The sequence below is a fragment of the Sorex araneus genome, chromosome 2 (genome assembly GCF_027595985.1).
Source record: "Sorex araneus isolate mSorAra2 chromosome 2, mSorAra2.pri, whole genome shotgun sequence".
Classification (NCBI taxonomy): Eukaryota; Metazoa; Chordata; class Mammalia; order Eulipotyphla; family Soricidae; genus Sorex; species Sorex araneus.
In genome coordinates, this window is record NC_073303.1 from 264,470,332 (window position 1) to 264,497,654 (window position 27,323).

Sequence of the window (27,323 nt, forward strand, 5' to 3'; positions counted from 1 at the left end):
TTGTGCGATTTTTATCTGCACATGAATGAAACAGTGAAATTTGTCTCACTTGTAAACTTGTCAAACAAGCTCCCGCACACTACCATTTACAACTAAAAGTTAGCTTTCAACTGTAAGATGCGCTTATAACCGAAAGGTTCTCGGTCTATATTCGTTCTTCTGTCTATTGCTCCAGATTGATAGGTAAAACTAACCTTGGCACTTTGAAGAGTTTGGATAAAGTAACATTATGGGATCTAAATCTTCCTGTTTCGGATTGCTTTGTGTGCTCTTTACCTATTATTTCTAAACACCCATACCAAGCAACATTGAAGAAAGCTGGAAAGTAATGGCCTTGGATGCAAGTATTAAAATGTATACATTTATGGTAATATTAACATTTTATTCCTGGATATAGAGATTTTTTCACTGAAAATCAGTCTATTTAAACATTCTACTAACTCGCTTTTTAAATAATTGCTTGGTTTTTTTATTAGGATAAATTAAGAACTGGTTGCATCTGTGCAAAAAATGAAATATAACTTTTGATGGCAAGAAGTTACGTCTCCATATATTGTGATGTGTGCAATACAAACTACACTGTTGGGGAGAAAGGTTCTAAGGATTATTTGATAACAGCTTAAGGGACAGTGCAGTTCTGTGATTTTGACATAGATAAATGCATTACTGGGACTTGTTCTTGTTTGGTATTGTTGGAGGGGTCTGACTGTGTCTCTGTGAGAGGCCTTCGCTGGCCAGGATTCTGACTCCAGGACTCAACGTGCAAGGAAATGTGTCGGCCAAGAGAGTGAAACTGCTCTTGTATCTTTGATGACTCATGCAATTTTATTTTATTTTTTTTAAATTTTTATTAAATCACCATGTGGAAAGTTACAAAGTTCTCAGGTTTATATGTCAGTTATACAATATTCAAACACCCATCCCTTCACCAGTGCCCACATTCCACCACCAGAAACCCCAGTATACCCCCCGCCCCCACCCCCTACCCCCTACTGTATAACTAATGAATTTCACTTCATTTTTTCTTTACCTTGATTACATTCCATAATTCAACACAAAACTCACTATAGTTGTTAGAGTTTCCAACCAAGAGAGACAGACCTACTACATTTGATAATTAGTTTTTCATTGCTGGAAATGAAGAAATATGTAGCCCCACTGCTACAAGTACATAACTCTCTCTCTCTCTCTTTTTTTTCCTTTTTCCTTTTCCTTTTTTTTTTTCTTTTTCCTCCTCATCCCCCTTCCTGCGCCTCATAGTATGGTGTACGCCACGCCGCGTCGGCCAGCATGGGGCTTTTGCTTAGTTCACAGTCCAGAGGTGGCTGCTACATTAAAAACCTTCAATATTTCAACAAAAACTTACTGTTATTATTTGGAGTTCCCCCCCCCAAGTCAGACCTGTTCAAATGGAACCGTTTCACATTGCTGACAATTATAAATGTTAAGTCGTGTGGACACGGTGGATTTCTGTATAAAGTCCAGGGAAAATTCTGCCAGAAATTACATAGCCCAGCTCACAGTCCCAGTGCATTGCTGTAAGAAGTCTTCTGAATTCAAAGTCTTTAGGCGCAGAGGGTCCGATTCGCGCTCAGCGGCTCCGGATTTATCTGGGACTCATGCAATTTTAAAGCTCAGAGTGATGGGTATCGAGACGATAATCAAAAATCAAAACAAAATAAGCTTCCAAGCCCACACAAAGTATTCTCTAAACACTGCTGGGAATGGCCCAAAATCCAAACAAAAAAAGGTATCAGAATGGCTCTAGCAGAACATACAACTTTAAAATTTGACTTTTACTATCACAGTTACAATTATCTTCAACATTGTCCAGCGTTATGAAATCATGTATTTTATGTAGTTGATAAAATATTTTATGATATTTTATGTAATTGTTTGGAGTGCACTTTTTCTTTTATTTTCTCAAATATGTCTAATTTATTTTATTTTTTAATTGAATCACCATGAGACAGAGAAGTATAAAGCAGTTCATGATTGGGAGTCAGTCATACAATGTTCCAACACCCATCCCTTCACCAGTCTACATTTCCCAGAACCAGTGTCCCCCGTTTCCCTCCCACCACCTCCTCTGCCTCCCCCTCGGTCCCCGATAGCCTGCCTCCATGACAGGCACCTCTCTTCTCTCTCACTCTCTCTCAATCTCTGCCACGCCCTTACTAGGCATTATGATTTTCAATACAGATAATGAAAGCTTATCTTTATAATAGTATATCCCTTACCTACTTTCCACACTCAGTTCTTGTTCAGAGTGATCATTTCCAACTATTATAAGTCCCTTCTCGGCAACAGAAAATACGTAATAAATAAGAAGCAAGGCAATTTGTCAAAAATAAAAATTTTAACAGCCAATTCACCAAGAGAAACATTAACTTACTTTACCCATTTATCAGAAACATTAAGGAATATTCCATTTGATGATATCCAATTGGCATGAATATACTCAAGCACTCTGACTATTGAAGAATATTTAACTAATAATAACAATAACTTTGTTGATTACTTTCATTTTATTGTTTACTTACAGGTTCCAGGCACTTTTCTCTGTGTATTAAAAGCCTCAGTTCAATTAAAAACAAACCATTGGGCTGGAGCAATAGCGCAGATGGTAGGGTGTTTGCCTTGCACGCGGCTGACCCAAGTTCAATTCCCAGCATCCCATATGGTCCCCCAAGCATCGCCAGGAGTAATTCCTGATTGCAGAGCCAGGAGTAACTCCTGAGCATCCCTGGGTATAACCCAAAAAGAAATAAAATGAGAGATTTTATTATTATTATTTTGATATAGGGACACCTGTGGTTAGGGCTCACTTCAGGCTTTGTGCTCAGTGATCACTCCTGTGTGTTCAGGGAACCATATTTGGTGCTACAATCAAATTTGGGTCTAGCACACTGAAGGCAGGTGTCTTACTCACTGTACACTCTGCATTTTCGTTATTTTCAATTTTGTGGATAAGAAAGTAAGTAAAGAGAGATATTAGCTTCAGGTCCATCAGTGATGATATAAGAAGGTAGTGTAGAAAAAGGTAGGTACAGATTTGACTTTGGCACTTATTGGATGAGACTTGTTTCTGAATACTTCCTTATCATTAATGTGTGAAAGTTAGAAGTGGTCTATCGCATGGTAATCTCTTCATGTGCTTGTGTTAATTGCAGTGATCAAGACTGTTTAACATAATTTCAGCAGTGTAATGTTTGAGGCTTTGCTTTGGCATAAACTGTCTCTGGACATCTTCTAGACAAGCTGGTCAGAAATATTAGAGAATTTTCTTGTATGACATAAAATGGCATTTTGGTGATGGGGTAGAGGCGAGTGAAGGACACAAGTATGCTTGGAGTTGCAAACAAGGAAGTTTGAATTACTAATAGTGCCGTTTTGAAAAGACAGAATTTGAACCTAATAAAAAGTAATAAAGATAGAGATATGATAATATGACTAAAAAGAAAGGAATTAAAGAGTATCATCAAACCAAATGACGGTTTGGAAAAAAGGTTCATAAAAAGAACCTGAGCATTTTTCAGATAATAGTTCACAATTAAGGGGCCGGAGCGATAGCACAGCGGGTAGGGCGTTTGCCTTGCACGCGGCCGACCCGGGTTCGATCCCCGGCATCCCATATGGTCCCCCAAGCACCGCCAGGAGTAGTTCCTGAGTGCAAAGCCAGGAGTAACCCCTGAGCATCGCTGGGTGTGACCCAAAAAGCAAAAAAAAAAAAAAAAAAAAAATAGTTCACAATTAAGGTCTAATTATTATAGACATTTAAAAAACTGACAGCTAATGGCAGCATTCGAATGGCATAACTGTTAATTTCAAGCACAGAGTAGCTGAGATCATCAAAGGCAACGATTCTGTGAAATAAGATCTATACAGAGTTTTTTGGAAACAATTGTTACAAACATTCTGGTTTTGGGGTTTTTTTTTTTTTTTGCTTTTTGGGTCACACCTGGCGATGCACAGGGGTTACTCCTGGCTCTGCACTCAGGAATTACTCCTGGCAGTGCTCAGGGGACCATATGGGATGCTGGGAATTGAACCTGGGTCGGCAGCGTGCAAGGCAAACGCCCTACCCCCTGTGCTATCGCTCCAGCCCCAAACATTCTGTTTATTGTGTCTATCTATGATATTTTCTTTATATGAATTTGGAATATTTAAAGATGAAATTGTTTTTGTTTTGCATTACAGGCTACGTGCTTAGAAAATATTGGCATTATGAGATTTGAAGATTTTTTTTCCATGCTAGTGAGGCTGGACTGTATTCAGCCCATTCTCAGATGAGAACATCACAGTTCCTGATTTGATATTCATTGGCATTCCAGTACGTCTGTATTTGCCGAAGAGAAAATCAGAAATCCCAAGAAGGGCTGTAATTTATTTTCATGGTGGTGTTTATTGTTTTGGAAGTTTCAGTAAGTTTATCACATAAGGAAAATGCCATTTTTTTATATAAGAATGATTTTATGTGAATATGCACAGATATATTTACATGTAGGTTTACATACTCACATGAGGTAGGTTATAGATATTATATACTGTGAATTCAGGTGTACAATGGGTTTGGTGGCTAAGTGTAGCCTCTCCAGGTTCGGAATAAAGAGACGGGGTGGGAGGGGCCATTGATGGTCAAAAATGACCCATTTAATTCAGAACTGAATAGCAAACTTATAGAGCATGGGGGTGGGGATTGAGGTATAGGACAGCACACAGGTGTAATTGACCATTTACAGTGGTAAAGCATTTCAACAGAGGCAATTCTCTTGGGGGAATTAATTACTCAAGGAAACACTTTGTCTCCCAGGGCTTATACTGAGAAATTCGTCCCAGGCAACAAGCATCTATACTGCTTCTCTTTTTCCCTTTCTGCTAGCATATATTAAACAATTAAGCTTACTTCTTATTAATATTTGCCATTATTTGGGTAAAAAAGTAAGAAATATAGATTCCGAGACTTAATTCTCTGGGATCTGGGGGGGGGGCAGGTGCAAGAGCTGACTGAGCTTTTACCATAAATCCCAGACTCAGTTCTCAGACAATGGTTTAGCTTTTCCTACTCCAAGAGGTCATGTCATTAGGTCATTATGGCTTGTATCAAGATATGATTTATGCTTTCCTCACTGTCCCATTTTGATGCGGGGGTAGCTTTTCTGCTTTCCCCGGATCCATCCAGAGGTCTCTTGGTGGGACCCAGCTTTTTGGGGTGTTAGGAACTACAGTGACTGAAGTCTGAGTCGAGTAACTATGACAATTGCCCAGGAGTAAATATATTACAGAATGAATTAACTCCCAAATATTAGGAGCATACCATTAAAGATCTTTCTGTGTTTAAGCAAAGAACATTGCTCAAAAGTAAAATATGAAAGGTTATAGAGGAAGAGAAATCAAGCAATTCACTGCAGATACAAATGCAGATACAAAGTCCAAAGTCACCAGAAGATTTGACTTTCTCAGTAATCAAGCCTGATAAAGAGGGATTTAGTAGCTAACAGAAGAGGTAAAGCACAAAGGAAAGGTTAAAGATAAACTTGGGAAATTAGCAGTGCTCCTAAGAACACTTAAGCTTCTCTGCAAGGAGGAAAAGAGTCAACTCACTGATGAAGCCTGAAACACTTTTGGTTAATATCCAACTATAAATTAATAGACATGCAAGTACTTCTCACATATGGACTATGTCCTTCAGTTTTGTTTTGGTGTTTTCTTCTCAGCTTTTATGTTAAATGAGCCTGTGTCATGTAAATGCAGGATAATTGAGGACAAAATAATTCCTTCAAAAACTAGAAATTGAGCTTTCATATGACCCGGCAATACCGCTTCTGGGAATATATCCCCACGATACAAAAAAGCACAGTGGAAATGACATCTGTACCTATATATTCATTGCAGAACTGTTCACAATAGCCAAAATATGGAAACAACCCGAGTGCCCTAAAACAGATGACTGGTTAAAGAAACTTTGGTACATCTACACAATGGAATACTATGCAGCTGTTAGGAGAGATGAAGTCATGAAATTTGCTTATAACTGGATAAACATGGAGAGTATAATGCTAAGTGAAATGAGTCAGAAATAGAGCGACAGACATAGAAGGACTGCACTCATTTGTGGAGCATAGAATAACATCACATGAGGCTGACACCCAAGGACTGTAGATACAAGGCCTAAGACTTCCAGCCCCATAGCCCCAAGGACTGTAGATACAAGGGCTAAGACTTCCAGACCCATAGCTGGAAGTCTGCTGCATGAGCAGAAGGGAAAAGGCAGTTGGCGTAGAGAAGGGATCACTAAGAAAATGATGGCTTCACTAAGAAAATGATGGCTGGAGGAGCCAGTTAGGATGGGAGATACATGCCGAAAGTGTGTAATGGGCCAAACATGATGACCTCTCAATGTCTGTGTTGCAAGCCATATGCCCAAAAGTAGAGAGGGAGTATGGGGAATATTGTCTGCCATGGAGGCAGGGGGAGGGTGGGAAAGGGGGGTATACAGGGGGTATTAGTGGTGGGAAATGTGCACTGGTGGAGGGATGGGTGTTTGATCATTGTGTGATTGTAACCCAAACATGAAAGCATGTAACTATCTCACAGTGATTCAATAAAATTAAAAAATATATATAAAGAACTTTATTTATCATAAGCACATGTTCAGGAGCAGAAATGAAACATTGAACTGGTGGAGCTGTTTCAGATGTAACTCAGAAGCACATGCAGATGCTCTAAGAACAGATTTTCAGACACTGGAGACAATAATGATGAGAGACCTAGAGCCTGAAATCGTCCCAAACCTTGATTTTTGAGGGAAACACAAAATAGAACAATAGAATAAGTCTTGATTAGTTCATTCATCTCCTACATATCTCTAGTGATAATTCTAAGAGATACTTATAGTATATTTAAAACTAAAATAAAATGGGACTGTAAAGATAGTACAACAGGTATAGGAGGCAGAGAGAGGATCTTATTTCCAGGCCTCGTTGAACCTAGAGCTCAAGGTCGCAAAGTTCTGCTTATCTGGCTTTGTGGGGCTTCACTCGTGCGTGAGGTTCAGCCAAAGTGTCCGGAGAACAACTTGTAGCGTGGCGGTGTCTGGGTAGTGGATGTAGTGGGGGTCGGCCAGTGAGGTATTTATCTTGGGTAGGCCTCATTCACCTGTCACCGAAAGAGCCCCCAATATGGCAGCGTTAAGAAAGATGAGCAAAGAGAGGCTGAAAATATCTCAGGAATGAACTAGACTGCCAAAACAAAGAAAGACTAAAATGATTGTCTGTACTTTCAAGGCACGGACACTGGCATCAGAAGCATCCACTGAGGACCTGATGGTGCAAGCGCAGAAGATCAAGTACGACATCATTGGTCTGACCGAAATGAGGAGATATCAATCACATCATGCCATTTTCAACACTGGAGAATTGTTCCTCAGAACATGGGACAACAGAGGTATTGGTGGCGTTGGTGTCCTTGTCAACACAAACTTGGCCATGAGCATTGATTTATTCGAATGCCTAACAACCCAAATTGGATGATTATGCTTGAATAGATGTGGCTCACTGCCTGCAGTTTCTATCTTCATCGTCTACACACCAATTTTTAACTACGATGAAGAAGAAATTGAGAGGTTCTACATGGAACTGGAGAAGCTCTATAGAGAAGACCACACCTTCTACAAGATCATTGCTGATGATTTTAATGCCAAGATAGGTCCGAGAAGGTTCCCCGAAGAACTCCACATTGGGACACATGGCCTAGAATGGAATGATCAGGGTGAGAGACTGTCTGAATTCATTATGTCGACCAAGACCATCCATGGTAACTCACAGTTCCAGAAGGCTGAATCTAAACGCTGGACATAGGAGTCTGCCGATGGACAGTTCCACAATGAAATTGACCACATCATATTCAATCGAAGGATATGCCTGACCGATGTCGCTGTTGTCCCAAAATGACATCATTCTCATAACACCAAACATTAGCCAAGCAGCACAAATGCTGACCAACTTTGACCACGAGTGTGGAAAGGTTGGATTGCAGCTGAATCTCAACAAGACGATGCTCATGAAAAACGAACTGGTCTGAAGCTCCATTTGCTCTCAATGGAACGAACATTTCCGAATGCAGAAGCTATGTGTACCTGAGTCACTATGAGGAATGACTTGGTGCCAGAACTGCACAGGAGGAAGAGAGCAGTGTGAAATGCATTCAAGAGTGTCAAAGAGGTGGTTAAGAGAACAAAGAACCTCCAACTCCAGGCACATCGTTTCGATTCCACCGTTCTTCCTGCACTAACATATACCTCAGAGACCTGGGCCCTACGCAAACAGGATGAGAATGCTATTAGGGTATCCCAAAGAGGAATCGAAAGAGCTATGTTGGGAATATCATGTCGCACTCAAGTGAGAGAAGGAATCTGGAATTTTGACCTCCATTGACGGTCAAAAATCAGGGATGCTTTCTCGTTTGCTAAGGCATCAAAAATCAGATGGGTCGCTGGTCATGTAATGCGATTCAGAGATGACCTCTGGACTAGAGCTGTTACCAACTGGATTCCACGGGACATCAGAAGACCTCATGACGGCCAACAACTAGATGGTCAGATTTCTTCGTCAAATCCCTGAATGAATGATTTGAGGCTCTTCCTGTTCCTGGAGCAAGCAGATATCATTGGGCTGCACTAGCACGTGACAGGGACAAATGGAGACGTTACTGGTACCCGCTCGAGCAAATCGAATATCAAGTTATGGATATTTATAGTACCACCAATAAATCCTACTTTATGAAATTTGAGTTTGTAATTTTATGGTATTCTCCCTTCTAAATTCCAAAGTTCTGGAATTAATTAATCTAAAACTTATCACTGAAAATATGTTTGAATTGTTATATTATTTATTTTTTACAAAGTTATCCATGATTTATTACATTTGAATTGTGGTACATTATTTATTCTCAGGAGAGAATGTGGTTTTGGGGGGATGGATCCTAGGTCTGGCACATGTCCTAACCATTGAGCTACCTTCCAATCCCACATAGTGACATGTTTGTCGCTCTTGTAAATACCGTCACATCCTTATTATCATTGATATTTGCTCAAAACTGTCTACATCTGCTACATTTAAAATAATAACACCTTTGTTACTTAAGCTCTACTTTAGGATTTCTAAGTACAACTTGTGACAAAATCATAAAGACCATCTTATTATTTAATGTGAAGTACACATACCATACAATTCAGTATCTAAGTAAAGAAAAGTTTGTTTCTAAGAGCAGATTAGTGGAGATATCTCCTATTTTTATTGATACTTATATAAGGGAGACCAATATGTATTGTTTTTATTAAAAGAATTCTGTGGTAGCTTATCTTACAAATAAAATTGAACAGAAATAAGTGAGTTCCCAGCATGTATAAATGTTATTTATTTTCAAACTTTTACATAATATAAACTTTTGCACTTAGTCTATGCTGAGCCATGAGTGAATGTGCATTCCCTGCCTATAAGGACATTTGTTTAATTATATTACCAGATTTGTTGGCTTCAAATATTTATTCTGCTTTTTACAAATGCTCTATAGAAATGACTGGATGGTTCTGGAGAGATAGGACAGTGGGCAGGTGTTCTCATGCAGGCAGCCAACTTAGGTTCAATCCTTGGGACCATACATGGCCCCCTGTGCTCTCTCAGGAGTGTTCCCTGAGACAGTGAGGTGTAAGCCCTGAGCACAGTTGCTTGTGGCTACAAACCAGAGGAAATTTCTTTTTCATTTGCTTTTTGGGTCACACATAGCGATGCTCAGGGGTTGCTCCTGGCTTTGCACTCAGGAATTACACCTGGTGGTGCTCGGGGGACCATATGGGATGCTGGGAATTGAACCCGGGTGGGCCACGTGCAAGGCAAACGCCCTACCCACTGTGCTATCACTCCAGCCCCCAGAAGAAATTTTTAAAAGATAATAATTTAAAAGAAATGATTGGATTGCCGGTCATCTGAGAATATGAAACAGCTGGGGCATCTCCAACCCAAAGCATAAGCAAATTAAACTGGAACTTTCCATCTCAAGTGTCCTCAGCTCTTTGTCTTGCTCTTTACCTGTGGCATCTCCTGCCAGTACTACACAGTCTTTATACAAAGTTGGTACAAACTTTAACTTCTTGTTTTTATAGGACATTAGAAAACTCAGGTTGGTTCCTATAGCCCAAAAATGAAGCTGTCCAATTACATCTATTTGAAAACTTAAATCTACATGATAGAAAGGCCACAGGTGGTTCTTTACAAATTATTTAAATAAAGAGTTATTTTTGGTTTCCTAAATGCAGATGTGTGCTCTGGCCTATTGAGCTATTGCTCCAACTCCTTTTCACTTTTATTTTTATTTAAGTTACAGACTAGCTCCTCAACACCTGTTTCCTGCTCAGTTTGAAGACTGCCGCCGTCAAGTTTTTCCTTCAAGATGAAGTTCTTAGAAAGTATGGAGTGGACTTTTGGTTACAGTTTAATTTCCTTCATATTAATGGGTCTATTTGGGTATTCCAGGTTTTCTTGATTCAGTCTTGGGAGGTGATAGGAATCCTGGAATTTATACATTTCTTCTAGGTTCTCTTGTTTTGTGGCATATAGACCCTCAAAGTAGTCTCTGATGATCTTTGTAATTTCAGTACTTTCTGTTGTGATGTCCTCCTTTTCATTTCTGATTAAGCTTATTAGGGTTCTCTCTCTCTCTCTCTCTCTCTCTCTCTCTCTCTCTCTTTCTTTGTGAGTCTTGCTGGTGGTTATTCAATCTTGTTTATTTTCTCAAAGAACCAGCTCTTGGTTCCATTGACCTCTTGGATTGTTTTTTAGGTTTCCATGTTGTTAATTTCTGCTCTAAGTTTTATTATTTCTTTCCTTCGGCCGGGTTGGGGTTCCCTTTGTTGATATTTTTCTAAAGTCTTGAGCTGTGAAGTCAAGTTATCTATGTAGTCCCTTCCTTCCTGAAGAATGCTTGCAAAGTTACATTTTCCTCTTAACATAGTTTTAGTTGAATCCAATAGGTTTTGGTAGTTTGTGTCTTCATTCTAATTTGTTTCCAAGTATCTTTTAATTTCTTCCTTGAGTTCCTTCCTGACCCACTCATTGTTCAACATTGAGTTGTTATATTCCAGTTGTTCGATTTGGTTTTCCGCATCTGTATGTGATTAGCTTCTACCTTCAGTGCATTGGTCTGAAAAAATAGTTGATACAATTTCTATCTTCTTGATCTTATTTAGGTATGTTTTGTGACCCAGCACACGGTCTATTTTAGAAAATGTTCCGTGTGCACTGGAAAAGGATGTGTATTCTTTCTTTTGGGGGTATAAGACCCTTATAGGCCTGTTAGCACTCTCTCTTCTATTTCTTCCTTCAGAGGCAGTGTTTCCTTGCTGAGTTTTGTTCTTGTTGATCTATCCAGAGGTGACAAGGCAGTGTTGAAGTCTCCGACTACTATTATATTGCTGGCAATGTCCTTCTTAAAATCTGTTAGCAGATTTTTAAGTATTTAGATGGTCTCTCATTAGGTGCATATACATTTAAGAGTGTGATTTCTTCCTATTGTACATAACCCTTGATAAATATAAAATGCCCTTCTCTGTCCTTTCTGATCTTTTTCAACCTGAAATCTATGTTGTCGGATACTAATATGGCCACCCTAGCTTTTCCGAGGCAGTTGTTTGCTTGCAAGAATGTTTTCCATCTTTTAACTTTGAGTCTGTGTTTGTTCTGATTGCTCAGATGTGTTTCTTGTAGGCAGCAGAATGTTAGTTTTAGTTTCTGGGTTCATTTTGCCATTCTGTGTCTCTTGATAGGTGCACTTAGACCATTGACATTGAGAGAGATTATTGTCACGGGGTTTTGTGCCATCTTTCTATAAGGGTTTGTTGCGCTTATGGGTGTTTTCTTTCTTGTCTTACAGGAGCACTTTTAGTCCTTCTTTCAAGTTTGGTTTTGAGTCTATGCAGTTCCTTATCTGTTGTTTATCTATAAAATGGTGTATCGTTCCATCGAGTTTGAGTGAGAGTTTGGCTGGATAAAGTATTCTCAGTTAGATGTTCATTTCATTGAGTTTTTTCACTATATCCCACCACTGTTTTCGGGCCTGGAGGGTTTCCTCTGATAGGTCTGCTGTAAATATAAGATGTTGCAACAATGTTGCAGTTTTACTTGACAGTCCGAGGCATTTCACTGGCAGAAGAAATATACTTTTTGGGGGAGGATCACATGACTGCCTCCGGAGGTTTTTATTATAGCCTGCCAGAGAGCAGCCTGTTCAACCTCCTTTTATTTAGTAGGTTAATGTACAAGCCAATGATATTCAGCTACATAGGCTGAATATGCAAATTAATCAACGGAACAGTAACAGTCATTTAAAGTAACAGTAACAATAACAGAAACCGTCCTTTACATCCAGGCCTAGCTTGGCCTGAGATTATGGGATGTTGTATACCAACAATAAGGGGTACTCGTTTGCATGTGATTTCTTTCTTAGACCTTGCTGCTTGCAGTATTGCTTCGTTATCTGCGGCATCCATCATTCTGACTATGATATGCCTTGGAGTGGTTTTTTTTAGGATTTCTTTTAGCTGGCACCTTTCTGGCTTCTTGGATCTGGATGCTTGCATTCTCTAACTCTGGGAACTTTTCAGCAATGACTTCTTTAACTGTGGTTTTTACATTGGGGTTGGTTCCCTGTCCTTCTACTCCGATAATTCTAATGTTGTTCCTCTTGGAATCATCTCCTAGGTCCCTGACTCGCCTTAGAGCTATTTTGAGGTCTTTCCCCATTGTTTGTTGTTGCCTGTACGATTTCGTTGCTCATCCTCAAGTTCACTGATTCTGTCTTCAGCCATAGACATTCTACTGTTGAGGGCCCCTACTGAGTTTTTAAGTTCACCTACCGAATCCTTCATTTGTGACATTTCTTTTTGTAGTTTTCTTTTTTCTGCTCTCATTTCTTCCTGCATTTTCTCAGCAATCCACCCATTTCTTTCACTTCTTCCTTTAATTTTTTGTATGACTGTTCCATTGGTTCTTTGAGTTCCTTAAACATCCTTAGCATTTCATCTCAAAATTCTTTGTTGGAGAGATCATATTTGTAAGTACCCCCTGTTGAGGATTCAGAATTCTTTTCTTCCTCCTCTACTCACAGTGGAGATTTGCGTTGTTTCTTCATGTTGTTGTGGATCTATAGAGGTAAATCCTTTAAGTTATCTGGCACTGTTCCCTCTTAATGCCGGAAAGAGTTCTGAATAAGCTCGATAGACAGTGGCCAGCCTTCTCCTTGTCTAGAGAACGTCTTTCCTCTTGCACATTATTCTCTGCCATATGATAGGCATCTAGTGCAACATTGGAGATATTGTTTCCTATTGGGCTTTATGCAACTCTTGTATACACTTGCTTTTTGGTGGAATTGGAGTAGGCCAGAAGATTATTGTCATATTGTGTTTGAGGTACCCAGGACGCTATCCACAGAATTAGATTATAAAGGTTGGGATGGGAGTCGAGAGTGTTGCTAGTGGAAAATATAACTGCGGCTACGTGAGCGGCCTCCGGCCCCACAGAAGGCCACGCCCACTTTTGATGAGGCCAAGCCCCCTTCGGTGGAGGCCACACTCCCAACCAGTCTCATTGTCAATGTCTGGCCCACAGACACAGATGCCTGCTGCCAGGGTGGTCCTGGCAATAGGTATTGGGGAGCACAGGGCTGAGCTAAAAGGGAGTGCACCGCAATTCACAGACCCGTTGAAAGGACCAGCGATCGAATTTGCCAAATATTTTTAATGCATTTAATGATATAGCCACGTGTTTTTTTCTCTTAAATAATCTGCAATGTGGTAACTCATGTTAATAGGCTTTCTGATGATAAATTATGATTGTGTTTCTGGCATGGCTCTCACTTGCTCATGATAAATTTTAACTTTTTATCATCACTGTCATCATCATTGTCATTCCGTTGTTTGTCGATTTATTTGAGCGGGCACCGGTAATGTCTCTATTACACTCAGCCTTGAGATTTTAGCAGCCTCTCCTTACTCATCTTTCCCATGATTGGAGGCTATTTCAGTGTTAGGGGAATGAGACCTATCGTTACTGTTTTTGGCATATCTAATATGCCATGGGTAGCTTGCCAGGCTCTGCCCTGTGGGTGGGATACTCTCGGTAGATTGCCTGGCTCTCTGAGAGGTATGTTTATATCTTTAACTGTATTTGGGATATGAATACGCAGTGGAGAACTTGCAAGGCTCTCCCAAGTACGCAATAGACTCTTGGTAGCTTGTCAGGTTCTCCAATAGGAAGAATACCGTGGCTGTGCGCTTCCAGGAGCTTGGTCTTATAGTCTCTGCATGTTTGTTGTTGGTGAGATTACATGGTGCCAGGGGCAGTTTGTGGGTGTGGCTGCTAAGCTACTGGAAATAAGGGGTCGGGGTGGAGAAGGCCCAGTATCATATCAATACAAGAAAAAAATTAAAGTCATGTGATAATATCAATAGATGCAGAGAAAACGTTGACAAGATCCAGCTCTCATAGATACTTATGAGATTTCTCAAAAACACAGATCAAACATTCCTGAAATTCATATGGAGCAATAAACGCCTCTGAATAGCCAAAGCAATCCTTGAGGAAAAGAAGATGGGCAGCATCACTTTCCCAACTTCAAACTGTACTACAAAGCCACTGTAATTAAACAGTGTTACAGAAATAAAGACAGACTCTGAGATCAATGGAATAGAACTGAAAATTCAGAGACAGACCCACATGAATATGGTCAGTAAATCTTTGATAAGGGAGCAAAATGTATTAAAGTGGAGCAAGGGAAGCCTCTTAAAATAATGGTGCTATCACAACTCTTCAGTTACATGTGAAAAATAAAGAACTCAGACATCTTTCTAAAGCTATGCACAAAAGTCAAATCAAAATAAATTAAAGACCTTGATATTAGACCTAAGTTGTAGGCATATGGAGAAAAACACAGGCAGAATTTGCGTGACATTGAAGCTGGAAGGCATCTTTTTCTTGATGGTGGAGGGTGGGGTCTACCCCAAACAGTGTTCAGGACTTCTTACTCTTGCCTCTGCATCTAGGGGGTCACTCCTGGTCAGGCTCGGGGTACCATATGGGATGCTGAAGATAAACCCAGATTGTCACATGAAAGGAAAGTGTCCTATCTGCTATAATATTTTAAATTTATAAACTTACTTCTTATAAATGTATTAATAAACATAAAAATATTATAACATTATAAAATTATCTTAAGAAAACTAAAATAAGAACATTTTCCAAGGCAAAGCAGAATTGTGATTTGAAGCAAAGACGCTAACACTGAAACCCATGTCCTAATCTTCCCTTTTCTGGAACTATAGCCAATGTTTTGACTGTAAGCCCTAACATAGTTTACACTTTAGAACACCATTAGCAGTTTGCTTTATCTGACTCATGCTGAGTAAATATATTTTCTTTGCAGGATTCAACAAATTTTGCACAAAGATTTTTCACAAATTTCAAAAAATTTGTGAAAATTTTTGTAGGCTCAATAATTTTACTTTTTATGGCTAGACTGTAGTTTTAGGATTTGAGCAATAGCATAGCAGCTAAGGCATTATCTGTGCACAGGCAATGTAGTTTTGATCCCAAGCATAGGATATGGTACCCCAAGTACCTCCAAAAAACATTGTACCATTTGTATCACTTGTCTTCCCATTGATCTTCAATTTTCTCAAGAGGACAATATATATATATATATATTTTATATATATTTCAGATTTTCATTTGCCAAATTAAAGTTTTGGGAAATTTATTTCTTCTTTGTTTCCCTTTGTCAGGTTTTGATATAGGTAATACTTATATCATTAATATCATTAAATTATTTGATAATCCTGCCAATACTTGTATTAAAAAATGTATTTCCTCGGCCGCCTGGACTCCCCGAGACCTTCCAGCCGCCCCAGCCCGTGTCCTCTGCGCCCCGGCTCCTCCCCGGGCCGCCTAACTGCGGCCCGCCCTCGCAGGTACCGTCCCAGACCCTCGGCCAAGCCCTCCCGCGCCCCGCTTCCGGCTGCCTGGACTCCCCGAGACCTTCCAGCCGCCCCAGCCCGTGTCCTCTGTGCCCCGGCTCCTCCCCGGGCCCCCTAACTGCGGCCCGCCCTCGCAGGTACCGTCCCAGACCCTCGGCCACGCCCTCCCGCGCCCCGCTTCCCGCCGCCTGGACTCCCCGAGACCTTCCAGCCACCCCAGCCCATGTGTCCTCTGAGCCCCGGCTCCTCCCCGGGCCCCCTAACTGCGGCCCGCCCTCGCAGGAAGACACTGGGGGCGTGTCCCGTATGTTAGTGGGCGTGGTCTATAAGTGGGCGTGGCCTCCTTTCAGAGCGGCGGCCGCTAACGTGGCCAAGTTGTTCTTTGTTACCTCAGCTCAATCAGTACTTGTATTTTTTTGAAAATTCACTTTTGCAATCTCAAACACGCAAAATAGCCATTAGCTTAGTCTGACACTATAAAAGCTGTCAGTTAATAAGGGAAGTTTAGCACGATCAGAAAACCTTCTTTCCACAAGAAGAAAAAGGAATAAATAACTACAAAGCTCCAACTCTATACTTCCGTAACAATATGAAGAAGCAGCGAAAATCCCCTCCGAGAAGAGAGGGGGAAGAAAAGATACCAGAAACCTCAACAGGGGCTTCTCACATCTACGACCTCTCAGATAAACAATTCAGAGAGGAAATCTGGAGGAGACTCGACCTACTCCAAGCAAATATGGAACAGACATCCAATAAATTAAGGGAGGAGATGAATGAAGCGCTGGAACGGTCTACCAAGAAAATACAGGAAGAAATGAGAGCAGAAATTTCAAACCTTCGAACGGAAGTCTCACAAATAAAGCAATCGGTAGATGAAATAAAAATCTCACTAGATGCCCTCAACAGTAGAATGACTACAGCAGAAGACAGAATCAGTGATCTGGAAGATGAGCTGCAGAAAGCTTATAGACAACAACAAATCATGGCCAAAGACCTCAAAATGGCTATAGAGCGAATCAGAGCCCTGGGAGATGACTTCAAGAGGAACAACATAAGAATCATTGGAGTACCAGAACCGCAGGGAAGCAACCCCAATGAAAAAAACACAGTCAAAGATATCATTGCTAAGAAATTCCCAGAGCTGGACAAGGCAGGCATCCAGATACAAGGAGTCCGAAGAGTACCAGCAAAAAGAGACCCGAATAAAAAGACCCCAAGGCATATCACAGTCACAATGACGGATACCATGGATAGAGACACAATTCTGCAAGCAGAAGGAAATCACATACAAAGGAGCACCCCTCAGATTTACGGCCGATCTGTCAGAAGAAACCCTGCGAGCCCGAAGACAATGGTGGGACATAGTGAAAAAACTCAACGAAATGAATGCCTCACCAAGAATACTTTATCCGGCTAAACTCTCACTCAAACTCGAAGGAACCATACACTACTTCTCGGATAAACAACAGCTCAGGTCCTTCATAGACTCAAAACCAATCTTGAAAGAAGGTCTAAAGGGGCTACTGTAAGACAAGGAGGAGCCCCATAAGAACAACAAATCCCACAGAAAGATGACACAAAACCACATCACAATAATCTCTCTCAATGTCAATGGCCTAAATGCACCTATCAAGAGACACAGAGTGGCTAAATGGATCCGGAAATTAAACCCAACATTCTGTTGCCTGCAAGAAACACACCTGAACAAACAGAGTAAACATAGACTCAAAGTCAAAGGATGGAAAACAATCCTCCAAGCAAACAACCCCCTTAAAAAAGCTGGAGTGGCCATCCTGGTATCCGACAACATAGATTTCAGGATGAAAAAGATCAAAAGGGACAGCGAAGGTCATTTTCTGTTTATCAAGGGATATGTACAACAGGAAGAAATCACACTCTTAAACGTATATGCTCCTAACGAACGACCGGCTAAATATTTAAAACAACTCCTAACAGACTTCAAAGAGGACATCACTAACAGCACAATTGTAGTCGGAGACTTCAATACGGCCTTATCGCCTCTAGATAGATCCACAAGAACAAAACTCAACAAGGAAACACTGATTCTGAAAGAAGAAATTGAAGAGAGAGGCCTAATAGACCTATACAGGGCCTTACACCCCAAAAAGAAAGAATACACATTCTTTTCCAGTGCACATGGAACATTTTCTAAAATAGACCATGTACTGGGCCCCAGAACATACCTCAATAGAATCAGAAAAATAGAAATTGTATCAACCATCTTTTCAGACCACGATGCGCTGAAGATAGAAGCTAACCACTCACAAACACGGAAAATCAAATCAAACACCTGGAAATTAAACAATTCAATGTTGAACAATGAGTGGGTCAGGAAGGAAATCAAGGAAGAAATCAAAAGATACTTAGAAACAAATGAGAATGAAGACACGAGCTACCAACACCTATGGGACGCAGCTAAAGCCGTGTTAAGGGGAAAATTTATAGCTCTCCAAGCATTCCTCAGGAAGGAAGAAAGGACCCACATAGATAGCTTGACTTCACGACTCAAGACCTTAGAAAAGGACCAGAAAAAGGACCCCAAACCAGACCGAAGGAAAGAAATAATAAAAATTAGAGCAGAAATTAATGACATCGAAACCAAAAAAACAATCCAAAAGATCAATGAAACAAAGAGTTGGTTCTTTGAGAAAATAAATAAGATTGATAAACCTCTAGCAAGACTCACAAAGAAAGAAAGAGAGAAAACTCTAATAAATCGAATCAGAAATGAAAAGGGGGACATCATAACAGAAACCAGTGAGATTCAAAAGATCATTAGAGACTACTTTGAAGGTCTTTACGCCACAAAAAAGGAGAACCTAAAAGAAATGGATGGATTCCTTGATTCCTACAATCTCCCAACACTGAAGAAAGAAGACCTGGAATACCTGAATAGACCCATCAATGTTAAGGAAATTGAAACGGTAATCAAAAACCTCCCCCAAAACAAAAGCCCAGGCCCAGATGATTTCACTGGCGAATTGTTCCAAACATTTAAAGAAGACCTATTGCCTGTTTTCCTCAAACTTTTCCAGGAAATTGAAAAAACAGGAACTCTCCCAAACAGTTTCTATGAAGCACATATCTCCCTAATACCAAAAGCAAAGACACCACTAAGAAAGAAAATTACAGACCAATTTCCCTGATGAACACCGATGCGAAGATCCTCAACAAAATACTAGCAAATAGGATCCAACAACTCATCAAAAAGATCATACATCACGACCAAGTGGGATTCATCCCAGGGATGCAAGGATGGTTTAACATTCGGAAATCAATCAACATAATCCAGCATATCAACAAAAGTAAAGACAAAAACCATATGATCATATCAATAGATGCAGAGAAAGCATTTGACAAGATCCAACATCCTTTCATGATGAAAACCCTCGCCAAAATGGGGTTTGGAGGAACTTTCCTTAAGATAGTCGAAGCCATCTATCACAAGCCAACGGCAAGCATTATCCTCAACGGGGAAAAACTAAGGGCCTTTCCTCTGAGATCGGGCACAAGACAAGGATGCCCACTCTCACCACTCCTCTTCAATATAGTACTGGAAGTACTTGCGATAGCTATTAGACAAGAAAAAGAGATTAAGGGCATCCAGATAGGAAAGGAAGAAATCAAACTCTCACTATTTGCAGACGGCATGATACTATATCTAGAGAAGCCTAAAACCTCTACTAAGAAACTCTTAGAAACAATAGACTTATACAGTAAAGCTGCAGGCTACAAAATCAATACCCAAAAATCCATGGCCTTCATATATGCAAACAATGAGGCAGAGGAAACGGACATGAAAAAAGCAATCCCATTCACAATCGTGCCCCAGAAAATCAAGTACCTCGGAATCAGCTTAACCAAGGAAGTAAAAGACCTTTACAAAGAAAACTACAAAACGCTACTCCATGAAATCAAAGAGGACATGAGGAAATGGAAACATATACCCTGCTCCTGGATAGGGAGAATCAATGTTGTCAAAATGGCAATACTCCCTAAAGCATTATACAGATTCAATGCGATCCCTATAAGTATACCCATGACATTCTTCAAAGAAATGGATCAAGCAATCCTAAATTTCATATTGAATAACAAACGTCCAAGGATAGCTAAAACAATTCTTGGGAAAAAGATGATGGGAGGCATCACCCTCCCCAACCTCAATCTTTACTACAAAGCAGTAACAATTAAAACAGCATGGTACTGGAACAAAGGCAGAGCCGTAGACCAATGGAACAGGGTGGAATATCCCTACACACAACCCCAAATGTATGATCATCTAATCTTTGATAAGGGAGCAAGAGATGTGAAGTGGAGCAAAGAAAGCCTCTTTAACAAATGGTGCTGGCACAACTGGACAACCACATGCAAAAAAATGGGTTTAGACCTTGACCTGACACCATGCACAAAAGTCAGATCAAAATGGATTAAAGACCTCAACATTAGACCACAAACCATAAGGTAGATTGAAGACAAGGTCGGCAAAACCCTCCACGATATTGAAGATAAACGTATCTTCAAAGGTGACACGAAACTAAGCAATCTAGTAAAAACAGAGATCAACAAATGGGACTACATTAAACTAAAAAGCTTCTGCACCGCAAGAGATACAGTGACGAGAATACAAAGACTATCCACAGAATGGGAAAGGATATTTACACAATACCCATCAGATAAGGGGTTGATATCAATGGTATATAAAGCACTGGTTGAACTCTACAAGAAGAAAACATCCAACCCCATCAAAAAATAGGGCGAAGAAATGAACAGAAACTTTACCAAGGAAGAGATACGAATGGCCAAAAGGCACATGAAAAAGTGCTCTGCATCACTAATCATCAGAGAGATGCAGATCAAAACAACTTTTAGATACCACCTCACACCACAGAGACTAGCACACATCCAAAAGAACAAAAGCAACCGCTGTTGGAGAGGATGTGGGGAGAAAAGGACCCTTCTTCACTGCTGGTGGGAATGCCGACTGGTTCAGCCCTTCTGGAAAACAATTTGGACGATTCTCAAAAAATTAGATATTGAATTCCCATTTGACCCAGCAATACCACTGCTGGAAATATATCCCAGAGAGGCAAAAAAGTACAATCGAAACAACATCTGCACATGTATGTTCATCGCAGCACTGTTTACAATAGCCAGAATCTGGAAAAAACCCGAATGCCCCAAAAAGGATGACTGGTTGAGGAAACTTTGGTACATCTATACAATGGAATACTATGCAGCTGTTAGAAAAAAGTAGTCAAGAATTTTGTAGTTAAGTGGATGGGCATGAAAAGTTTCATGCTGAGTGAAATGAGTCAGAAAGAGAGAGACAGACATAGAAAGTCTGCACTCATCTATGGTATATAGAATATCAGAGTGGGAGACTAATACCCAAGAACTGTAGAAATAAGTACCAGGAGGTTGACCCCATGGCTTCGAGGCTGGCCTCACGTTCCGGGGAAAGGGCAACTCAGAGATTCGATCACCAACTACATTGTAGTCGAAGGCCATGTGGGGGAAGGGAGTTGCGGGCTGAATGAGGGCTAGAGACTGAGCACAGCGGCCACTCAACACCTTTATTGCAAACCACAACAGGTAATTAGAGAGAGAGAACAGAAGGGAATGCCCTGCCACAGTGGCAGGGTGGGTTGGGGGGGAGATGGGATCGGGGAGGGTGGGAGGGACGCTGGGTTTACGGGTGGTGGAGAATGGGCACTGGTGAAGGAATGGGTTCCCGAACTTTGTATGAGGGAAGTATAAGCACAAAAGTGTATAAATCTGTAACTGTACCCTCACGGTGATTCTCTAATTAAAAATAAATAAATTATTTAAAAAAATAAAAAAAATAAACAAGTGGGACTACATCAAATGAAAGAGTTTTTGACTGCAAAATAAGACTGGTACAAAAAAACAACAATAAAACTCACTCAATTGAATAGAAGAAAATATTTGTTCTCAACATAGTTTTAATAGTCAAGATATATAAACAGCTCACAAAGATCATCAACAGTAATAACAAAAATCATACAAAATATCCAAAACTCTATTCAAAAATAGGATTTAAATAAGTAGGCACTTTTCTGAAGGAGATAAATTGGCCATTTTAAAAAAGTAGTCATCATCCACAATTGTGCCTCAGAAAATCAAATACCTCGGAATCAGCTTAACTAAGGAGGTAAAGGACTTGTATAATAAAAACTACAAAACACTACTTCAGGAAATAAAAGAAGACATGAGGAAATGGAAAAATATCCCCTGCTCATGGATTGGAAGAATTAATATTGTCAAAATGGCAATTCTCCCCAAAGCATTGTACAAATTCAATGCGATCCCTATAGGGATACCCTTGTCATTCTTCAAAAAATGGAGCAAGCACTCCTGAAATTCATATGGAACAATAAGCCCCCACGAATAGCTAAAGCAATTCTTGGGAAAAAGAAAATGGGAGGAATCAACCTCCCCAACTTCCAACTCTACTACAAAGCGGTAGTCATTAAAACAGCTTGGTACTGGAACAAAGGCAGAGCGGCAGACCAATGGAACAGGGTTGAATACTCTGACAGATCCCCCCAAATATATGACCATCTAATCTTTGATAAGGGAGCAAAAAAGGCGAAGTGGAGCAAGGAAAGCATGTTTCACAAATTGTGCTGGCAAAACTGGACAGCTACATGCAAAAAAATGGGCTTAGACCTCCACCTATCACCATGTACAAAAGTCAGATCAAAATGGATTAAGGACCTCTACATCAGACCAGAATCCCTAAGGTACATTGAAGACAAGGTTGGCAAAACCCTCCACAACATTGAAGCCAAAGGTATCTTCAAAGCTGACACGCCACTGGCCAAGCAAGTGAAAACAGAGATAAATAAATGGGACTATCTCAAACTAAGAAGCTTCTGCACCTCAAGAGAAACAGTGACCAAAGTACAAAGACAATCTACAGAATGGGAAAGGATATTTATGCAGTACCCATACGATAAAGGGTTGATAACAAGAATATACAATGCACTGGTTGAACTCCACAAGAAGAAAACTGCCAACCCTATCAGAAAATGGGGTGATGAAATGAACAGAAGCTTTCCTAAAGAAGAAATCCGAATGGCTCAGAGGCACATAAGAAAATGTTCCACATCACTAATCATCAGGGAAATGCAGATCAAAACAACAATGAGATATCATCTCACACCACAGAGACTGGCCCACATCCCAAAAAACAAAAGCAACCGCTGTTGGCGTGGATGCGGGGAGAAAGGGACTCTTCTTCACTGCTGGTGGGAATGCCGACTGGTTCAGTCCTTTTGGAAAACAATATGGACGATTCTCAAAAAATTAGAAATTGAGCTTCCATTTGACCCAGAAATACCACTCCTGGGAATATATCCCAGAGAGGCAAAACGGCATAGTAGAGATGGCATATGTATTTCTATGTTCATTGCAGCACTGTTTACAATAGCCAGAATCTGGAAAAAACCAGAGTGCCCCAAAACAGATGACTGGTTAAAGAAACTCTGGTACATCTACACAATGGAATACTATGTAGCTGTCAGAAAACATGAAGTCATGAAATTTTCATATAAATGGATCAACATGGAAAGTATCATGTTGAGTGAAATGAGTCAGAAAGAAAGAGACAGACATAGAAAGATTGCACTCATCTGTGGAATATAATGTAACTGAGAAGTACAAGTTGGCAACGATGCAACTTCTGGCAGATATCTCTCTGGACTTAGTTACTAAAATACTAAAATACAGAAACCCAAAACTGAGAGGCCGCTAAGTGTGGTCACTCGACCTCATACCTCTTCATCCTCAGCAATGGAAAACAAATTATCTAATGCTTCCTTTTCAGCAGGTCTGACTTTAGGGGAGAGACTCTCCAAACAATAATAGTGAGTTTTGTTGAAATATTGTATGCAATCAAAGTGAAAGTAAAGTGAAATTTATTAGTTACACAGGCGGGGGGGCGCTAAGGGTAGGGGGGCTAGGGGCGTGGGGGGGTTAGGGGTGTGGGGGGTGGGGTGGAGCTATACTGGGATTCTTGGTGGTGGAATATGAGCACTGGTGAAGGGATGGGTATTTGAGCATTGTATAACTGAGATTTAAACCTGAAAACTTTGTAACTTTCCACATGGTGACTCAATAAAAAATTTAAAAAAAAAAGTAGGCATCATCTAAAGCTGGAGAAATAGTATACAGTGGCCAACCTTGGTTCAATCCCTGGCACTCAATACGGTTCCCTGAGCCTACCAGGAGTGATCCCTGAGCAGAGAGTAAGGACCACTTTCTTTTCTTCCTGCTTTTTCAATTTCACCATGATGGATGAAGCTACAAAGTGAACCTCTAAAAGACAAAAAGGATTAAAAGGTCATCATCATCACTCATCCCCAGAAAAATCCAAGTAAGATGATAATGAGATATCTCACATCAGTGAGAATGGTACTCACTGGGAAGAATCTGTGTTGGTAGGAATAATGTAAAGAAAATCTCTTCCTCCCCTGGTGGGAATGGTGTCTGACCAAGTCTTTGTGGAAAACAGTATGAAAATTTCTCAGAAATGCAGGAACAGAGCTGCCATAAGACCAGCAGCAATTGGACTTCTTGGTACCTAACCCCAGGACACAGAAGCATTCATTCAGAATCCTGATGTCTTAATTAAAAACGTTTAAATAAATACATAAGTGCATCCATAAAAAAATGTACTTCCTCTTAAGTATATAAAAAATATTCAGAACTGGAATACCTAGAGAAATATTATACAAATACACATGTAATACGTAAATACTATATAATTATATCTATACATACATGTAGCTTGTCTATTTACTTATATTGTATATGAGTGTATATATAAACATAGAAAAACACATATGTGTGTGAGTTTATAGAAATCTCTAACGCACACAAACACAAACACACAGAGCCCTATTGTGCAGCCAGAACAGAAAAGAGAACAAGATTTGCCCTTTGACTCCACAGCTTGGGCCTCTATAGTCCAGGTCATTTTACTTATTACTTTCAAGTTTTGAGTTCTATGCTTATATTCCTATAGTAAAAATGAAATTTTATTGCCAGAATGAAGTTTGTAAGTTGTTCAAGTTGTTGATCTCTGAGGTTTCTTCCAACCCAGACCAAATCTCTGAGAGGTGTCACTTCTTCAGATGGTCTGGATGGGACTGAGTGGGAACTGTGAAAGGAAATGACAATAGGAGAACCCCCACGCATTGGAAAATACTATGCCAACTGCTATGCTGAGTCTTACAACAACATTGTCTAGAGACTTATCTAAACTTGGTTTTGAAAGGGTGTGACAAGCAAGTCACACCCACAGTGCCTGCTTGTATAGCTTTCCAACAAAACAACAACAAATGGAATATCACAAATCCAAGCTGATGGAATTTTCAGTAACATTGGCGAAGTAACTATTGTTCTATTGGACTGAATTAAAATTACATATCAGTCTAACCCTCAAATTACTTGATTATAAAAGAATAACATAATATCTAGTTAACTTTTTGACCTGTGTTCAGAAGTTATATAGATGAGAGTTCAGCACATTTATAGAAGTGAAAGAGGTAAGTTACTTTAACCTATCTTATGTTTGTCTGTGATCATACTTGTAAATTTATAATTTAGTAACATGGTCACTATAGTATTAATATTTTAGTTCTGTTGTTCACACTTATTGTGTTATCATCAAAGTGCCAATGACATTCTTCCTCTGTCTTTTCTTAAAGTTCATTATTATAGGGCCTGGGGCTGGAGCAATAGCACAGTGGGTAGGGCGTTTGCCTTGCACGCGACTGACCTGGGTTCGATTTCCAGAATCCCATATGGTCCCCCGAGCACTGCCAGGAATAATTCCTGAGTGCAAAGCCAGGAATAACCCCTGTGCAATTCCGGGTGTGACCCAAAAAGCAAACAAAAATTATTATAGCTCAGGTTATATGTTTTTAAGTGTTGATATTTATTTATAGTTATCTACCTCGCCATCACCAAAATTCCCAAGGCCCTCTGCCAACTCCCTGGTGTTACTACTACCCATCCACCTCATTGCCTCGCACTCACTCCTCACCCGAGGTCACCAAACTGACATTCTCAGTTCTGCACTCTGTGTTCAGAGCTTATTATCAATTCACATTGGTCATACCCTTATTGTTTCTCACACACAATCAAAACTGTTAGAACATTACTTCTGAAATGAGGTGTTGATGTTGTAAATTTGTAATAATGGTGCCAGTTCATGTGTATTAACATAGATTTATCTCAAGACTGCTTTTACATGAAAATCAATTTTTCTCTAGTTTTCTGAGGATCACTGCCTCATAGCTCATAGGAAATAGTCTGTTTTTTTCTTTTTTCTTTCAGGGCCAGATGATCTCCAAATAAAACATAAAATCAAGGCACAGGCTTTACTTTACCTTAATTTACAGATAATAGATTTTTTATTGCTGTCTCATCAAGAAAATGAGCATGGTATTTTTTTGCCAAAAGGACTAGTCCTAAAATTTGTTAGTTTATAGTTAAGCAAAGATGAAGCACTTTTTGAGGTGATAAAAAGAACCAGCATATGCCTCTGGAATCCAGACATCTGTTCCAGTTTGCAAGCTGGAGTACTTTCCTGCCTGAGAAGTATCGAAAGGGCTTTGTTTCTGGGAAAATTAAACCACTTCTGGGGAAATCGAGGGTCTCACTGCCGGCACTTACAGACATTAGAGCATCACCTTTTTTGGCAAACGATACGCAATTGAAGAATTTGCCAGCCACCTACATCCTTACCTGCCAATATGATCTCGTCAGGGATGATGGACTCATGTATGTCTCAAGACTCCAGAAAGTTGATGTTCATGTGAATAATGATCATCTTGAAGATGGGTCCCATGGAACTTTATCTGTCATGGCAGCTCCATTCTTCCTAAATCTAAGGCTCAGGATAAGGGACTTGTATATTAGTTGACTAGATAGCCAAGAATTTATAAATACATATTATCAATATATGGTCATCATCCAGTCGGTTGTAATGGCTGATAGTTTGTAACAGTATCTTTCTAACAAAAATGCAATTTTACTGCCTAGAGATATGAATCAATTACAATAGCTATTGTCTTTGTAGTAATTATTATTCAGACACCCAGATAATGTGTATATAAATATACATAATTCTGTCTATTGCCACTTTATGAAGAGTTAATTATAATTACATTGGACCTAAGAGAAACCAATACATATTAAACTCGACAACTAAGATTGTTTACTGGAAAGTTAGAGGAATTGGTTTCCA

General features: G+C 39.9%; 1 pseudogene; it reads left to right on the forward strand.

Moving 5' to 3' along the window:
- Nucleotides 1-229: 229 nt before the first annotated feature.
- On the forward strand, nt 230-27,080 carry LOC101556416 (arylacetamide deacetylase-like 2; annotated as a pseudogene).
- The last annotated feature ends 243 nt before the right edge of the window (nt 27,081-27,323 follow it).